The sequence below is a fragment of the Loxodonta africana genome, chromosome 3 (genome assembly GCF_030014295.1).
Source record: "Loxodonta africana isolate mLoxAfr1 chromosome 3, mLoxAfr1.hap2, whole genome shotgun sequence".
In the NCBI taxonomy this organism is placed as follows: domain Eukaryota; kingdom Metazoa; phylum Chordata; class Mammalia; order Proboscidea; family Elephantidae; genus Loxodonta; species Loxodonta africana.
This window is the reverse complement of record NC_087344.1, coordinates 25,568,436-25,587,039: the sequence shown is the minus strand read 5'-3', so window position 1 is coordinate 25,587,039 and position 18,604 is coordinate 25,568,436. Positions and strand designations below refer to the sequence as shown.

Genomic DNA, 18,604 nt, shown 5'->3' with positions numbered 1-18,604 from the left:
ACAATGAGCTCAAGCACAGCAACGATTGTAAGGATGGCTCAGGACCGGGCAGTGTTTCGTTCTGTTGTGCATAGGGTCGCTATGAGTTCGGAACCAACTCAATGGCACCTAACAACAACAAGAAAGGTGTACATGGGTTTTTGTGTGAGAGACTGACTTGATTTGTAAACTTTCACTTAAAGCACACTAAAAATTATTAAAACAAAAAAACATTTTAAGATCTATCCTGAGGTACAACGCTGTCAGTGATAGGATAATATCCATATGCCTAGAAGAAAGACCAGTTAATGTGACTATTATTCAAATTTATGCAGGAACCACTAAGGCCAAAGATGAGGAAATTGAAGACTTTTACCAGCTTCTGCAGTCTGTAATTAATCAAATATGCAATCAGAATGCATTGATAATTACTGGTGATTGGAATGCAAATTTTGGAAAAAAGAATTGGTAGTTGGATAATATGGCCTTGGTGATAAAAATGAAGCTAGAGATCGCACGATAGAATTTTGCAAGACCAACAACTTCTTCATTGTAAACACCATGTTTAACCAACATAAACACCGACTATACACTTGGGCCTTGCCAGCTGGAATACACAGGAATCAAATCAACTCTATCTGTGGAAAGAGAAGACGGAAAAGCTCAATATCATCAGCCAGAGGCCAACTACGGAAGAGACCATCAATTGCTCATATGCAAGTTCAAGATGAAACTGACGAAAGTTACAAGTCGACGAGAGCCAAAGTGCGACCTTGAGAATATCCCACCTGAATTTAGAGACCATCTCAAGAATAGATTTGATGCGTTGAACACTAATGGCCAGACGAGTTGTAGAATGACATCCAGGACATCATACATGAAGAAAGCAAAAAAGACAGGAAAGAAAAAAAAGACCAAAATCGATGTCAAAATAGACTCTGAAACTTTCTCTTGAACGTTGAACAACTAAACCAAAAGGGAGACATGATGATTTAAAAGAACTTTACAGAAGATTTCAAAGGGCTGCTCGAGAGGACATGACAGGTGCAAAGAGCAGGAGCTAGAAAACCAAATTGGAAGAACATGCTCAGCATTTCTCCAGCTGAAAGAACTGAAGAAAAAATTCAAGTCTCATGTAATTTTTTTTTTTTCATGTAATAGAGAATGATTCTATGGGGAAAATATTAAATGACACACGAAACAAGAAAAGAAGATGGAAGGAATACACAGAGTCATTATACCACAAAGAACTGGTCGACACTGAACCATTTCAAGAGGTATCGTATGATCAGGAACCGATGCTACTGAAGGAGAAAATCCTAGCTGCACTGAAGGCATTTTCAAAAGCGAAGACTCCAGGAACTGACAGAATATCAATTGAGATAGTCCAACAAATGGTTGCAGCGCTGGAAGTGCTTACTTCTCTATGTCAAAAAATTTGGAAAACAGCTACCTGGCCAAAGGACTGGAAGAGATCCATATTTATGCCTATTCCCAAGAAAGGTGATCCAACCAAATGTGGAAATTATCGGAAAATATCATTAATGTCACATGCAACTAACATTTTGCTGAAGATAATTCAAAAGAAATTGCAGCAGTATATATACAGGCAACTGTAAAAAATTCAGGCCAGATTAAGAAGAGGATGTGGAACCAGGGATGTCATTGCTGATGTCAGATGGATCCTGGATGAAAGCAGAGAATACCAGAAAGATGTTTACCTGTGTTTTGCTGACTAGGCAAAGGCATTCGATCATGTGGATCATAACAAATTATGGACAACATTGTGAAGAATTGGAATTCCAGAACACTTAATTGTGCTCACGAGGATCCTGTACACAGATCAAGAAGCAGTTGTTCGGACAGAACAAGGAGATACTGAGTAGTTTAAAGTCAGGAAAGGTGTGCTTCAGGGTTTTGTCCTTCACCACACCTAATCAATCTGTATGCTGAGCAATTAATCTGAGAAGCTGGACTATATGAAGAAGATCAGGGCAGCAGGATTGGAGGAAGGCTCATTAGCAACCTGAGTTATGCAGATGACGTGACCTTGCTTGTTGACAGTGAAGAGAACTTGAAGCACTTACTGATGAAGACCAAATACCATAGCCTTCAGTATGGATTACAACTCAACATGAAAAAAAACAAATACCCTAAAACCTGGACCAATAAGTAACATCATGACAAATGGGATAAGACTGAACTTGTCAAGGATTTCATTTTACTTGGCTCCACAATCAACACCCATGGAAGCAGCAGTGAAGAAATCAAAAGATGCATTGCAATGGGCGAATCTGTTGCATAAGAACTCTTTAAAGTGTTTAAAAGCAAAGACATCACCTTGATTACTAAGGTGCACCTGGCCCAAGCCATGGTACTTTCAATTGCATCATATGCATGCAAAAGCAGGACAATGAATAAGGAAGACATAAAAAGAACTGATGCCTTTGAATTGTGGAATTGGTGTAGAATACTGAATATACCACGGACTGCCTAAAGGATCAACAAATCTTTCTTGGAGGAAGTACAAGCACAATGCTCCTTGAAAGCAGGGATGGTGAGATGTCATCTTACATACTTTGGACATGGTGTAAGGGGGTATCAACCCCTGGTGAAAGACATCATGCTTGGTAAAGTAGGGTCAGCAAAAAAGAGGAAGACCCTCAATGAGACGGATTGACACAGTGACTGCGATAATGCGCTCAAGCATAAGAACGATTGTGAGCATGGCGCGGGACCGGGCAGTGTTTCGTTCTGTGATACACAGGGTCGCTATGAGTTGGAACACACCTGACGGCACCTAACAACAACAATATACCTCATAAGGGTTTAGTATATAGGATATACAAAGAACTGCTACCACTCAACAACATACAGACCATCAAACCATTTTGCAAAAATGGACAAAAAACTTAAACATTATTCCAAAAAAATGATATACAAATGGTCAATAAACCCATGAAAAGATGCTTGATGCCATTAGTCATTAGGGAAATGCAAATCAAAACCACGTGAGATTCAACATTGTGCTAGAGGTCCTAGCCAGAGCAATTAGGCTAGACAAAGAAATGAAGGGCATCCGGATTGGCAAGGAGGAAGTAAAATTATCTCTATTTGCAGATGACATGATCTTATACACAGAAAACCCTAAGCAATCCTCCAGAAAACTACTGAAACTAATAGAAGAGTTTGGCAGAGTCTCAGGTTATAAGATAAACATACAAAAATCACTTGGATTCCTCTACATCAACAAAAAGAACATCGAAGAGGAAATAACCAAATCAATACCAATCACAGTAGCCCCCAAGAAGATAAAATACTTAGGAATAAATCTTACCAAGGATGTAAAAGACCTATACAAAGAAAACTACAAAGTACTACTACAAGAAACTAAAAAGGACCTACTTAAGTGGAAAAACATACCTTGCTCATGGATAGGAAGACTTAACATAGTAAAAATGTCTATTCTACCAAAAGCCATCTATACATACAATGCACTTCCGATCCAAATTCCAATGTCATTTTTTAATGTGATGGAGAAACAAATCACCAACTTCATATGGAAGGGAAAGAAGCCTTGGATAAGTAAAGCATTACTGAAAAAGAAGAAGAAAGTGGGAAGCCTCACTCTACCTGATTTCAGAACCTATTATACAGCCAAAGTAGTCAAAACAGCCTGGTACTGGTACAACAACAGGCACATAGACCAATGGAACAGAATTGAGAATCCAGATATAAATCCATCCACATATGAGCAGCTGATATTTGACAAAGGCCCAGTGTCAGTTAATTGGGGAAAAGATAGTCTTTTTAACAAATGGTCCTGGCATAACTGGATATCCATTTGCAAAAAAATGAAACAAGACCCATACCTCACACCATGCACAAAAACTAACTCCAAATGGATCAAAGACCTAAACATAAAGGCTAAAACGATAAAGATCATGGAAGAAAAGACAGGGACAACATTAGGAGCCCTAATACAAGGCATAAACAGAATACAAAACATTACCAAAAATGACGAAGAGAAACCAGATAACTGGGAGCTCCTAAAAATCAAACACCTACGCTCATCTAAAGACTTCACCAAAAGAGTAAAAAGACCACCTACAGATTGGGAAAGAATTTTCAGCTATGACATCTCCGACCAGCGCCTGATCTCTAAAATCTATACGATTCTGTCAAAACTCAACCACAAAAAAACAAACAACCCAATCAAGAAGTGGGCAAAGGATACGAACACGCACTTCACTAAAGAAGATATTCAGGCAGCTAACAGATACATGAGAAAATGCTCTCGATCATCAGCCATTAGAGAAATGCAAATTAAAACTATGATGGAGAAATGCGAATTAAAACTACAATGAGATTCCATCTCACTCCAACAAGGCTGGCATTAATCCAAAAAACACAAAATAATAAATGTTGGAGAGGCTACAGAGAGATTGGAACTCTTATACACTGCTGGTGGGAATGTAAAATGGTACAACCACTTTGGAAATCTATCTGGCGTTATCTTAAACAGTTAGAAATAGAACTACCATACAACCCAGAAATCCCACTCCTCGGAATATATCCTAGAGAAATAAGAGCCTTCACACAAACAGATATATGCACACCCATGTTTATTGCAGCTCTGTTTACAATAGCAAAAAGCTGGAAGCAACCAAGGTGTCCATCAACGGATGAATGGGTAAATAAATTGTGGTATATTCACACAATGGAATAATACGCATCGATAAAGAACAGTGAAGAATCTGTGAACACATTTCATAACATGGAGGAACCTGGAAGGCATTATGCTGAGTGAAATTAGTCAGAGGCAAAAGGACAAATATTGTATAACACCACTATTATAAGATCTTGAGAAATAGTATAAACTGAGAAGAACACATACTTTTGTGGTTATGAGGAGGGGGGGGAGGGAGGGAGGGAGGGAGGGAGGGAGGGCGGGAGAGGGTTTTTTTACTGATTAGTTAGTAGATAAGAACTACTTTAGGTGAAGGGAAGGACAATACTCAATACATGGAAGGTCAGCTCAACTGGAATGGAGCAAAAGCAAAGAAGTTTCCGGGATAAACTGAATGCTTCAAAGGTCAGCGGAGCAAGGGCGGGGTTTGGGGACCATGGTTTAAGGGGACTTCTAAGTCAATTGGCAAAATAATACTATTATGAAAACATTCTGCATCCCACTTTGAAATGTGGCATCCGGGGTCTTAAATGCTAACAAGCGGCCATCTATGAAGCATCAATTGGTCTCAACCCACCTGGAGCAAAGGAGAATGAAGAACACCAAGGTCACACGATAACTAAGAGCCCAAGAGACAGAAAGGGCCACATGAACCAGAGACTTACATCATCCTGAGACCAGAAGAGCTAGATGGTGCCCGGCCACAACCGATGACTGCCCTGACAGGGAGCACAACACAAAACCCCTGAGGGAGCAGGAGAACAGCGGGATGCAGACCCCAAATTCTCATAAAAAGATCATACTTAATGGTCTGACTGAGACTAGAGGAATCCCGGCGGTCATGGTCCCCAAACCTTCTGTTGGCACAGGACAGGAACCATTCCCAAAGACAACTCAACAGACACGGAAGGGACTGGACAGTGGGTAGGAGAGAGATGCTGATGAAGAGTGAGCTATTTGTATCAGGTGGACACTTGAGACTGTGTTGGCATCTCCTGTCTGGAGGGGGGATGGAAGGACAGAGAGAGTTGGAAGCTGGCAAAATTGTCACGAAAGGAGAGACTGGAAGGGCTGACTCATTAGGGGGAGAGCAAGTGGGAGTATGGAGTAAGGTGTATATAAACTTATATGTGACAGTCTGACTTGATTTGTAAACGTTTACTTGAAGCTCAATAAAAGTTAAAAAACAAAAACAAAAACCACGTGAGATACTGCCTCATCCCTACTAGGATGACTACTATCAAAAAAATAAAAAACAAGAGTTGAGGGGAATGTGGAAAAATTGCTGGTGTGATTGTAAGAAAATGGTGCATCCTCGATGGATAAGTTTGGCGGTTCTTCAAAAAGTTAAATGTGCAATTAGCCTACGACCCAGAAATTTCCATTTCTAGGAGTGCTGATAGAATGGGAATTCCAGAACACTTAATTCTGCTTATGAGGAACCTTTACATAGATTAAGGGGCAGTTGTTTGGACAGAACAAGGGCATGCTGATTGGTTTAAACTCAAGAAAGGTGTGTGACAGGGTTGTATTACTTCACCACACCTATTCAATCTGTATGCTTAGCAAATACTACCAGAAGCTGGACTATATGAAGAAGAATGGGGCATCAGGATTGGAGGAAGATTCATTAACAACCTGCACTATGCAGATGACACAACCTCGCTCGCTGAAAGTGAAGAAAGTGAAGAGGACTTGAGGCACTTACTAATGAAGATCAAAGACAGCCTTCAGTATGGATTGCACCTCAACATAAAGAAAACAAAAATCCTCACAACTGGACCAAAGAGCAACATCATGATAAATGGAGAAAAGACTGAAGTTGTCAAGGATTTCATTTTACTTGGATCCACAATCAACAGCCATGGAAGCAGCAGTCAAGAAATCAAAAGACACATTGCATTGGGCAAATCTGCTGCAAAGGACCTCTTTAAAGTGTTGAAGAGCAAAGATGTCACCCTGAAGACTAAGGTGCGCCTGACCCAAGACATGGCATTTTCAATCGCATCATATGCATGTAAAAACTGGACAATGAATGAGGAAGACCGAAGAAGAACTAACACGTTTGAATTGTGGTGCTGGCAAAGAATATTGAATATACCATGGCTTGCCAAAAGAACGAACAAATCTGTCTTAGAAGAAGTACAATCAGAATGCTCCTTAGAAGCAAGGATGGTGAGACTGCGTCTTACATACTTTGGACATGTTGTCAGGAAGGATCAGTCCCTGGAGGAGGACATTATGCTTGGCAGAGTACAGGGTCAGTGGAAAAGAGGAAGACCCTCAACAAGGTGGATTGACACAGTGGCTGCAACAACGAGCTCAAGCATAACAAGGATTGTAAGGATGGCTCAGGACTGGGGAGCGTTTCGTTCTGTTGTGCATAGGGTCGCTATGAGTCGGAACCAACTCGAAGGCACCTAACAACAACAGGAGTGCTGATGGCACAAATGGTTAAGCACTCGGCAGCTCACTGAAAGACTGGCCATTTGAACTCATCTGGAAGCTCTGTGGGAGAAAGACCCAGCAATTTGCTTCTGTAAAGATCACACCCACAAAAAACTTATGGCACAGTTATGAGTTATGAGTCTATTATGGACTCGACAGCACCTTACAACAACCGGCATATACCCAAAAGGCTTGAAAGCAGGGACACAAACAGGTATTTTTACATCAATGTTCACTGCAGCACTATTCGTAATAGCCAAAAAGTGGAAAAAACTCAAATGTCCCTCAACAGATGCATGGATAAACAAAAGGGAATTTTATTCAGTCAAAAAAAGAAAAGTTCTCACAAATGCTACAATACGTCACACACAAAAGGACAAATATTGCACTATTGCGCTTAACTGAAAGACCTAGAACAGGCAAATGTACACAGACCAAGCAGCTCCCAGAGGCAATGTGAGGCAGGAGCAGAGTTAATGGTTAAGAGGCACTGAGTTTCTGCTAAGGGTGATGAAAAACTTGGGAACTGACAGTGGTGATGGCTGCACGACATGGGGAAAGTAGTAAATGTTACTGAACTGTACATGTAAAAATGGTTGAAATAGACAAAAGTTTTGTCATATATATTTTACCACACACAAGAATAGATAGCATGAAATGGCATTATTAAAACAAGAAAGAAAGAAACTTAGTTTCTTGGTCTGAGAATATGAGTGAAAGAGGGACATTTAGATATTATGGGGATACAGAGAGGAAGATGTGTACTTCATAGATTTAATGCCAATCTTAGGCTATACTAACCTAGAGAAATAAAATCACATTTGAAAAACTGCAGTGTACAAAGACACTTTAAGGTAATGGGATCTGGATCACTTTTTTATTAATATTAACAGAAAAAAAAGGACTGCTTCCATAAGAACAAGCAAAAAAAAAATTCACATACAATTCTAAAAAAAGAACTAGGCTAATGGCTTCTTTCTTTCCTGTCTTTTTAATGACCTCTTGCTTTCTTCATGTATGATGTCCTTGCTGTCATTCCACAACACGCTGGTCTTCTGTCCTTAGTGTTCAACGTGTCAAACCTATTCTTGATATGGTCCCTAAATTCAAGTGGGATATATTCAAGGTCTTACTTGGGTCGACCAGTCCCATAGGGTTTCCAAAGTGTGTCTGGTGGATTGGAACTGCCGACTTTTTCGTTAGCAGCCATAGCTGTTAACCACTGTGCCACGAGGCCTCTTTAGTACATAAAGTACTTAGCAAATTGCCCAGTCCTTCTGAAACAGCTCAATAAATGGGAAATATACATACAGGGCATGGTGTGATTGAGGCCTGATAAGGAGCTCAATGTGGCGCGCGCAAAGGCGCGCGTTAGTGAGAGATGGCAAATGAGACAGAAGACTCTGCATCTCGATTGTGAAAAAAAAGAGGAAGAAAGAAAACGAAGGGGAGCACGGTGAGCAGCACACGGGACGGGGCGGGAGCAGGGCACTTAGACTGCCTTCGGCAAACGTGCGGCCCGTGACTGGATTTTTCAAACACCCGGGTGAAGTTGACACCGCTGGTCTGAGAACCACACATTTACTTAACGAGGATTCACACGATTTTACCTGTTAATGCACCAAGAGAAACAGGTCCGCCTCACGTACACGTCCGTTTACAAAGCAGCTGCTGCCCGATGGGCAGGGATTTGAGAGGAAGCAGCAAAGCGAAACAGCCGGCGGCGGCGACGGCAAAGCGGAAGCAGCTCCCCAGGCTAGAGGAAGTTCCGAGGCTCTGGGAGGCCGGAGAGACCAGGAGTGCCCGGAGAGCGGGCGGAACGCCCTTAGACCCCGGGACAGGAGCCTGCGGGGTAGTCTGGTATTGCCTCAGGCCGACTGGCGACTGAGTCAAAAACTACCTCACACCGAAGCAGGAGAGCGACAAAACGACGCTGGCCACCTGAGGACGCACAGTTCCGCTTCCGGTTTCTGGGCCGGCGTCGGTGCATCAGGGAGGGGTTCCATGCAGGAACAAAGAGGCTTCTACGTAGTGACTCTGTGGCTCAGTGTCTCCCCCTTGTATTTGGGATCTGACCACAGCTGTTGTTATTTCCTCTGTAGAGAAAAGCCCAGGTTTTCTTAAATGAGTATATGAACTGAAACAGGATTTCAATAATCAAAGATACCCTTGGGGAGCGGAGAAAGTTGGTATTTTCGTATTTGGCCATTTGAAAAAATTTTACCATGGTCTTTAGAGAAATAATTTCTTTGTTCTTCATAAATATTTCCCCACCTTTAGAATTGTTCAAGTCTCTACTTTGGCTTCTGTCTCATGGTTTCTTGTCTCTTGCATATCAAGTATCTTTCCCTAGGGGCAGGTTACAGACTATGCAAACCCAGTTTGATCTTTCCAAGTGCTGAGGACCCTGCAGAGAGGACTTTTCCAGGGTGAGAGACAGGAAGATACCAGTAGTTCTGAGGGCCAGTAGGTAAAAGGTGAAGTACTTTGAAAACGACAATTATAGTTTTTACTTTCTCCGCATTGACACAGGTAATAAAGTGGTGCATAACGTGTGTAAGGTGTACTAATCTTAAATGTACAACGGGGTGAATTTTTGCATCTGGATATACACTCATGTAACCTCCTCTGAGATCAACCTAGGGAAATTTTCTAGCACACAAAAAGATTCCCTCCTATACTTTTCCCATTGACAGGAGTAACCAGTGTTCAGACTGTTTCGGCCAGAGATGAGATTTGCCCATTCTTGGACTTATTTAATCAGAGTAATACTGTATGAAGTATATTGTATCAGACTTCCTCTAGTCAACATAATGTCTGTCAGATTTTATGGGTTGTTGCACCTAGCAGTATTTTTTTTTTTGACACTATGTTTTATTCCAATGGCTGAGTATTCACAAATTTTCTTATTCATTTACTCTTCCATTTTATTCTGCTGTTAAAGTTTGTATTATAACCCAGCATGTAGTTTATCTTCCTGAATATTTAACGAGCACTTAGAAACAATGGGGCTAGAAACAATGTGTCTTCTGTTTTTAGGTGGAGTGTTCAATAAATGCCAGCTAGGTCAAGATGGTTCACAGTATTGTTCATGGCTTCTGTATGCTTGCTGACTTCCATATCCTTGTGAAGGTGGGAGGAGATTGGTGAGAAAATAGTCTAGAAAACTAAGAAAAAATATAATGAGGTCAAAATGTTTGGATGTATTCATGGATAAGAGAGTCATAATTAAGGAACTCTCAAATGCTTGGGAAGTGTTATTTCAGGTTAATATCATAATTAGGTGCCGGTGGTGCAGTGGTTAAGAGCTACAGCTGCTATCCAGAGGGTCCACAGTTCAAATTCACCAGCCACTCCTCAGAAACCCTATGGGATAGTTCTACTGTGTGCTATAGGGTTGCTATGAGTCAGAATTGACTCAACCGCGATGGGATATGTTGTTGAAGATGCTCTTGGGAAAAATGAACCATTAATCCAATACAGAATTTATCAGTTCTTGGGTTTTGTTTGCTGGAGGGCTTTGTTTTTAAATTTTCATCAAGATTACAGAAAGGAGGACATATTACATATTTGCCATCCTGCTAATTTTCACTACAATGAAGGGCACTGGGGCAGGTTGGCTGTGAAGAGGGCCTCAGATGTCATAATACACCATTACCTAAGATTGTTATTGTCAAGAAGGCTGAATAGTGCAGTGTCTCAAAGTTCAAACTTGAGAGTCTAAATTCCAGCTCTGCCATGTACCAGCCATGAGGTTTTTTATCAAGTCACTTCACCTCCCTTAGCCTCAGTTTCCTCTTATATGAAATTGGAGATATAACAATATCTTCTCCATAGGGTATATGAGATTATCTCCTGGTGTTCTTTTCATTCATTCCTTCCTCCTTTTGGTAATATTGATATTATCCTTTGGGGTGTTGGTGCTCCTTCAGTTTGGTCCACAGAGTTCAAGTAAGGCTGACCACACTTCACAGCTCTAAGGGTAGGCCTAGTGCTAAGAGAACCCTGGCCACAGTGATTGGTTCAGCAGTGAGTATGTAACCTGTACAAGGCCAATCAGAATCCATTCTGAGACTTTTACTGAGGTTGTTGGGGAAACCCCTCTAGGGTTGTTACCTTGATAGGACGTAAGCATGGAGTTGATGGCATTCACCTCATAATAACATGAGGATGGTCTAAGGATGAAGCAACTTACAGGGAAGTAGAGCAGAGAGAAAGAAAGTGTTCTGATGACACTCTTGAGCCCTTGGATACAACCATGTTTTTAATCAGCTCGCCCAGAGATGTGCAAGCATATGAGCCAAATTTTTTTTTTTTTTCATAAAATATCTGATCTGTATTTTCACTAATTGCAATCTAAAACTTCTTCACTAATTTTGGGTTACTGGGATGATAAAATGAGATTATACATTTAAAGTGCTTACTACTCCTATTAAAAAAAAATTAGTAGTAGTATTATTAAAAAAATCCTATTGCCTTGGAGTCAATTTCAACTCATAGCTACCCTATTGAACAGTGTAGAACTGCCTTATAGTTTGCAAGGAGCGCCTGGTGGATTTGAACTGCCAACTTTTTGATTAGCAGCCATTGCATTTGACCAGTACGCCACCAGGGTTTATAGCCAAGGCAAATGAATTTGGATTTTCTGCTACATCTAATGGACAGATGGAATAATTTATCATCCGGAGACCATTGTGAGGGTAATTCATTGTACTTTTCAGTTTTGTTAAAAGTTTTTTTTGTTTGTTTTTGGAGGACATGAGGTTGTTGGAAAAGCTACTCTCAGGATTAAAAAAAGTCACAGTAGCACATAATTTGTGTCATTTATAGACAACATGACTTGTCTGTCCTGTCCAATCAGTTGATAGAAAGTCCAATGCAGATATTTTAAGTTGAGAGCTGACATTACAGAATGTCATTGCTTTTGGTGTTTAAATCAAATTAACGAAGTATGATGAGTAGAAGGGAGAGAAAGTAAAATAGAAATATATATCATGTTGTATCCAACCATTCAGCTTCTTACACAAACATAGAAAAAAACTTGTGGTCTAACATTTTGGTTTTTATACTTGATGAGACATTAAGTATATAGACAAAAGAAAAATCTCTGCACATCAATTCTGTCAAATTTATGATCGACTTTTATGAACCCTGGTGGCATAGTGGTTAAGAGCTACAGCTGCTAAGCAAAAGGTCAGCCGTTTGAATCCACCAGGTGCTTCTTGGAAACCATATGGGGCAGTTCTACTCTGTCCTATAGCTATAAGGTCTCTATGAGTTGGAATCAACTTGACAGCAACAAGTTTGGTTTGCTTTTTGGTACTGTGCTATATCTTTATTTTTTAATGTAGGCATAAATTTATAATTCCTGTTTTGCACTAAGAACATGTTTGATGTCATAAGAATTTTTAGCCCTGTGATTGGGGTTATTACTTGGTGTTGCCATCAATGAGGACAAACTCTTAAAAACATCCATTCTGGAGCATCATGGGATTAAAAAAATGGTAGGAAACTGGGAGCACTGGCAGTGAGATGCCTCCCTTGAGGGAAGAAATAGAATGGCCTGATAAATATTTTTGTAACACTCTGGAAATGGTCTAGATTTTACATTTTACATACGATTTACATATTTAACATACGATTTTATATTTTAATGAGTCGTTAGTAGAAAAGATGGTGGAAATTTGCTTTAAACTTCAGAATCTTTTGCTGTTTGTTTAAAATTTGTTTCTAAATATTCACAAAACACTGGTCCATGCTTGGGCAGGGACCTATGTTGGTAAAATGGTGTGAACTGGTGGTACCTGTGCCAAACCTAGAAGATGATCTAATTAAAGTTCTTCGAGATACATTTTTTAAAAATCCTGTGTGGGCCATGCAATGCAGGTCTTAATTTTGACCCAAAGGAAGGAGGTCCTTATGTGTCATGGAATGATTTGTCATATGTGGCAGGTAAAAGTGAGACTCACCCAGGAAGGCCAGAAAACAAACAGAATTCAGTACTCACAGGTGCCAGATAGGAAACTACAGCACACTTGGACACAGGGCCACAGGGGATTGCACCTGGGGACCAGGCAACAAAAAATTGGAAGGTTAGGAGAGGGCTTATGTATGGCAGGCAGGGTGTGGATCTTGGAGTTACCATTCAATGAGGACTTATTGATAGGTTTAAAAGTTCCTAGTGCTTTGGCATGGGAAAAGCCTAAGACCAGACAAAATTATCTAACCAGAATTTTTTTTTAATAATTTTTATTGTGCTCTAAGTGAAAGTTTACAAGTCAAGTCAGTCTGTCACATATAAGCTTATATGCACCTTACTACATACTCCCATTTACTCTCCCCGTAATGAGCCAGCCCACTCCTTCCTTCCAGTCTCTCCTTTCGTGACCGTTTTGCCAGTTTCTAACCCTCTCTACCCTCCCATCTCCCCTCTAGACAGGAAATGCCAACACAGTCTCAAGTGTCCACCTGATACAAGTAGCTCACACTTCATCAGCATCTCTCTCCAACACATTGTCCAGTCCCTTCCATGTCTGATGAGTTGTCTTCGGGAATGGTTCCTGTCCTGGGCCAACAGAAGGTTTCGGGATCATGACTGCCGGGATTCTTCTAGTCTCAGAGCATTAAGTCTGGTCTTTTTATGAGAATTTGTTATCTGCATCCCGCTGTTCTCCTGCTCCCTCAGGGGTTTTGTGTTGTGCTCCCTGTCAGGGCAGTCATTGGTTGTAGCCGGGCGCCATCTAGTTCTTCTGGTTTCAGGATGATGTAAGTCTCTAGTTCCTGAGGCCCTTTCTGTCTCTTGGGCTCATAGTTATCGTGTGACCTTGGTGTTCTTCATTCTCCTTTGATCCAGGTGGGTTGAGACCAATTGATGCATCTTAGATGGCCACTTGTTAGCGTTTAAGACCCCAGATGCCGCACTTCAAAGTGGGATGCAGAATGTTTTCATAATAGAATTTATTTTGCCAATTGACTTAGAAGTCCCCTTAAACCATAGTCCCCAAACCCCCACCCTTGCTCCGCTGACCTTCGAAGCATTCAGTTTATCCCAGAAACTTCTTTGCTTTTGGTCCAGTCCGGTATCTTCCCTGTATTGAGTATTTTCCTTCCCTTCACCTAAAGTAGTTCTTATCTACTAACTAATCAATAAATAAACCTCTCCCACCCTCCCTCCCTCCCCCCTCTCCTAACCACAAAAGAATGTGTTCTTCTCAGCTTATACTGTTTCTCAAGATCTTATAATAGTGGTCTTATACAATATTTGTCCTTTTGCATCTGACTAATTTCACTCAGCATAATGCCTTCCAGGTTCCTCCATGTTACAAAATGTTTCACAGATTCGTCAGTGTTCTTTATTGATGCGTAGTATTCCATTGTGTGAATATACCATAATTTATTTAACCCTTCATCTGTTGATGGACACCTTGGTTGCTTCCAGCTTTTTGCTACTGTAAACAGTGCTGCAATAAACATGGGTGTGCATGTATCTGTTTGTGTAAAGGCTCTTATTTCTCTAGGGTATATTCCAAGGAGTGGGATTTCTGGGTTGTATGGTAGTTCTGTTTCTAACTTTTTTTTTTTTATTAACTTTTATTGAGCTTCAAGTGAACGTTTACGAATCAAGTCAGTCTGTCAGATATAAGTTTATATACATCTTACTCCATACTCCCACTTGCTCTCCCCCTAATGAGTCAGCCCTTCCAGTCTCTCCTTTCGTGACAATTTCGCCAGCTTCCAACTCTCTCTATCCTCCCATCCCCGCTCCAGACAGGAGATGCCAACACAGTCTCAAGTGTCCACCTGATATAATTAGCTCACTCTTCATCAGCATCTCTTTCCTACCCACTGTCCAGTCCCTTTCATGTCTGATGAGTTGTCTTCGGGGATGGTTCCTGTCCTGTGCCAACAGAAGGTTTGGGGACCATGACCGCCGGGATTCCTCTAGTCTCAGTCAGACCATTAAGTATGGTCCTTTTATGAGAATTTGGGGTCTGCATCCCACTGTTCTCCTGCTCCCTCAGGGGTTCTGTGTTGTGCTCCCTGTCAGGGCAGTCATCGATTGTGGCTGGGCACCAACTAGTTCTTCTGGTCTCAGGATGATGTAGGTCTCTGGTTCATGTGGCCCTTTCTGTCTCTTGGGCTCTTAGTTGTCGTGTGACCTTGGTGTTCTTCATTCTCCTTTGCTCCAGGTGGGTTGAGACCAATTGATGCTTCATAGATGGCCGCTTGTTAGCATTTAAGACCCCAGACGCCACATTTCAAAGTGGGATGCAGAATGTTTTCATAATAGAATTATTTTGCCAATTGACTTAGAAGTCCCCTTAAACCATGGTCCCCAAACCCCGCCCTTGCTCCGCTGACCTTTGAAGCATTCATTTTATCCCGGAAACTTCTTTTGGTCCAGTCCAATTGAGCTGACCTTTCATGTATTGAGTGTTGTCCTTCCCTTCACCTAAACCAGTTCTTATCTACTAATTAATAAGTAAAAAACCCTCTCCCTCCTTCCCTCCCTCCCCCCCTCGTAACCACAAAAGTATGTGTTCTTCTCAGTTTATACTATTTCTCAAGATCTTATAATAGTGGTCTTATACAATATTTGTCCTTTTGCCTCTGACTAATTTCGCTCAGCATAATGCCTTCCAGGTTCCTCCATGTTATGAAATGTTTCACAGATTCGTCACTGTTCTTTATCGATGCGTAGTATTCCATTGTGTGAATATACCACAATTTATTTACCCATTCATCCGTTGATGGACACCTTGGTTGCTTCCAGCTTTTTGCTACTGTAAACAGAGCTGCAATAAACATGGGTGTGCATATGTCTGTTTGTGTGAAGGCTCTTGTTTCTCTAGGGTATATTCTGAGGAGTGGGATTTCTGGGTTGTATGGTAGTTCTATTCTAACTTTTTAAGATAACGCTAGATAGATTTCCAAAGTGGTTGTACCATTTTACATTCCCACCAGCAGTGTATAAGAGTTCCAATCTCTCTGCAGCCTCTCCAACATTTATTATTTTGTGTTTTTTGGATTAATGCCAGCCTTGTTGGAGTGAGATGGAATCTCATCGTAGTTTTAATTTGCATTTCTCTAATGGCTAATGATCGAGAGCATTTTCTCATGTATCTGTTAGCTGCCTGAATATCTTCTTTAGTGAAGTGCGTGTTCATATCCTTTGCCCACTTTTTGATTGGGTTGTGTGTCTTTTTGTGGTTGAGTTTTAACAGAATCATATAGATTTTAGAGATCAGGCGCTGGTCGGAGATGTCATAGCTGAAAATTTTTTCCCAATCTGTAGGTGGTCTTTTTACTCTTTTGGTGAAGTCTTTAGATGAGCATAGGTGTTTGATTTTTAGGAGCTCCCAGTTATCTGGTTTCTCTTCGTCATTTTTAGTAATGTTTTGTATTCTGTTTATGCCTTGTATTAGGGCTCCTAATGTTGTCCCTATTTTTTCTTCCATGATCTTTATCGTTTAGTCTTTATGTTTAGGTCTTTGATCCATTTGGAGTTAGTTTTTGTGCATGGTGTGAGGTATGGGTCCTGTTTCATTTTTTTGCAAATGGATATCCAGTTATGCCAGGACCATTTGTTAAAAAGACTATCTTTTCCCCAATTAACTGACACTAGGCCTTTGTCAAATATCAGCTGCTCATATGTGGATGGATTTATATCTGGGTTCTCAATTCTGTTCCATTGGTCTATGTGCCTATTGTTGTGCCAGTACCAGGCTGTTTTGACTACTTTGGCTGTATAATAGGTTCTGAAATCAGGTAGAGTGAGGCCTCCCACTTTCTTCTTCTTTTTCAGTAATGCTTTACTTATCCGAGGCTTCTTTCCCTTCCATATGAAGTTGGTGATTTGTTTCTCCATCACATTAAAAAATGTCATTGGAATTTGGATCAGAAGTGTATTGTATGTATAGATGGCTTTGGGTAGAATAGACATTTTTACTATGTTAAGGCTTCCTATCCATGAGCAAGGTATGTTTTTCCACTTATGTAGGTCTCCATTAGTTTCTTGTACTAGTGCTTTGTAGTTTTCTTTGTGTAGGTCTTTTACATCTTTAGTAAGATTTATTCCTAAGTATTTTATCTTCTTGGGGGCTACTGTGAATGGTATTCATTTGGTGATTTCCTCTTCAATGTTTTTTTTGTTGATGTAGAGGAATCCAAGTGATTTTTGTATGTTTATCTTATAACCTGAGACTCTGCCAAACTCTTCTATTAGTTTCAGTAGTTTTCTGGAGGATTCCTTAGGGTTTTCTGTGTATAAGATCATGTCGTCTACAAATAGAGATAATTTTACTTCTTCCTTGCCAATCCGGATGCCCTTTATTTCTTTGTCTAGCCTAATTGCTCTGGCTAGGACCTCTAGCACAATGTTGAATAAGAGCGGTGATAAAGGCCATCCTTGTCTGGTTCCCGTTCTCAAGGGGAATGCTTTCAGGCTCTCTCCATTTAGAATGATGTTGGCTGTTGGCTTTGTATAGATGCCCTTTATTATGCTGAGGAATTTTGCTTCAGTTCCTGTTTTGCTGAGAGTTTTTATCATGAGTGGGTGTTGGACTTTGTCAAATGCCTTTTCTGCATCAATTGATAAGATCATGTGGTTTTTGTCTTTTGTTTTATTTATATGGTGGATTACGTTAATGGTTTTTCTAATATTAAACCAACCTTGCATACCTGGTATAAATCCCACTTTCTAACCAGAATTTTTTTTATGGCTTATCCAGGAAATGTGAATCTACCTGGAAAAAAGTAACAAACCTTCTGTGCCCTGTGACTGAGTCAGGAGTGATAGACAGCAGTGCCAAGAGGAGCCTGTTCTGAGGGGGTGGGAGGAAGCTTGTCCTCCGGCAGCTGAGAGGAGTCCTGTCTTCAGGGGGCCAAGAGAAGCCTGTCCTCAGGCAACTGAGTTGTCCCACTTGGCTGAGAGAATCAGAGACAGCTGTCCTGCATTGAAGAAGGGAGACTGCCTACATGCTGCCTAATCCTGATCCTGATCCTGAGTTGTAGTAGCCTGTTGATCCTGATCCCCAGTTGTGCCCTGTTACTTCCTTAATAAACCACTTGATTGTAAGTAGTTTCTGAGTGCTGTGAGACTTTGCAGGATTTGCCAAACCCAAATGGTGAAGGGAACAGTGCTAAGGGGAGGCAGAGTGACCAGTGTCAGAGATGGAGTGGCTCAGCAGCTTGGAGAACGTGAAAATCTGGGATGTATTTGACTTCTACCTCATAGGAATTGGCTTTGTGCTGATTCCTATATTTGAAGTTATTTTTAAAATATTAAAATATCTTTTCTCTATTCAACATTAATTCATGAGCTACTAATTTTATATCTTGAATAATACCCTGGGCCTTAAAGAGCATCAATAATTCTTTACAGTAAGGAATTTTGTAATTAAAAAAACTGGGAATAATAACACCAAGGACACAAGGCGATAACGAACCCAAGAGAGAGAAGGGACCACATGAATCAGCCTGAGACCA

At 40.7% G+C, this 18,604-nt stretch overlaps 1 protein-coding gene across 1 annotated transcript in view; it reads right to left on the bottom strand.

Moving 5' to 3' along the window:
• Positions 1–9,396, bottom strand: part of LOC111747604 (zinc finger protein 883-like) — an 85,686-nt gene extending 76,290 nt beyond the window's left edge. The window contains exon 1 of the mRNA XM_023552380.2: positions 8,728–9,396. The gene's annotated coding sequence lies outside the window, so the exon portion shown is untranslated. The remainder of the gene's footprint in view (positions 1–8,727) is intronic.
• Positions 9,397–18,604: the final 9,208 nt, after the last annotated feature.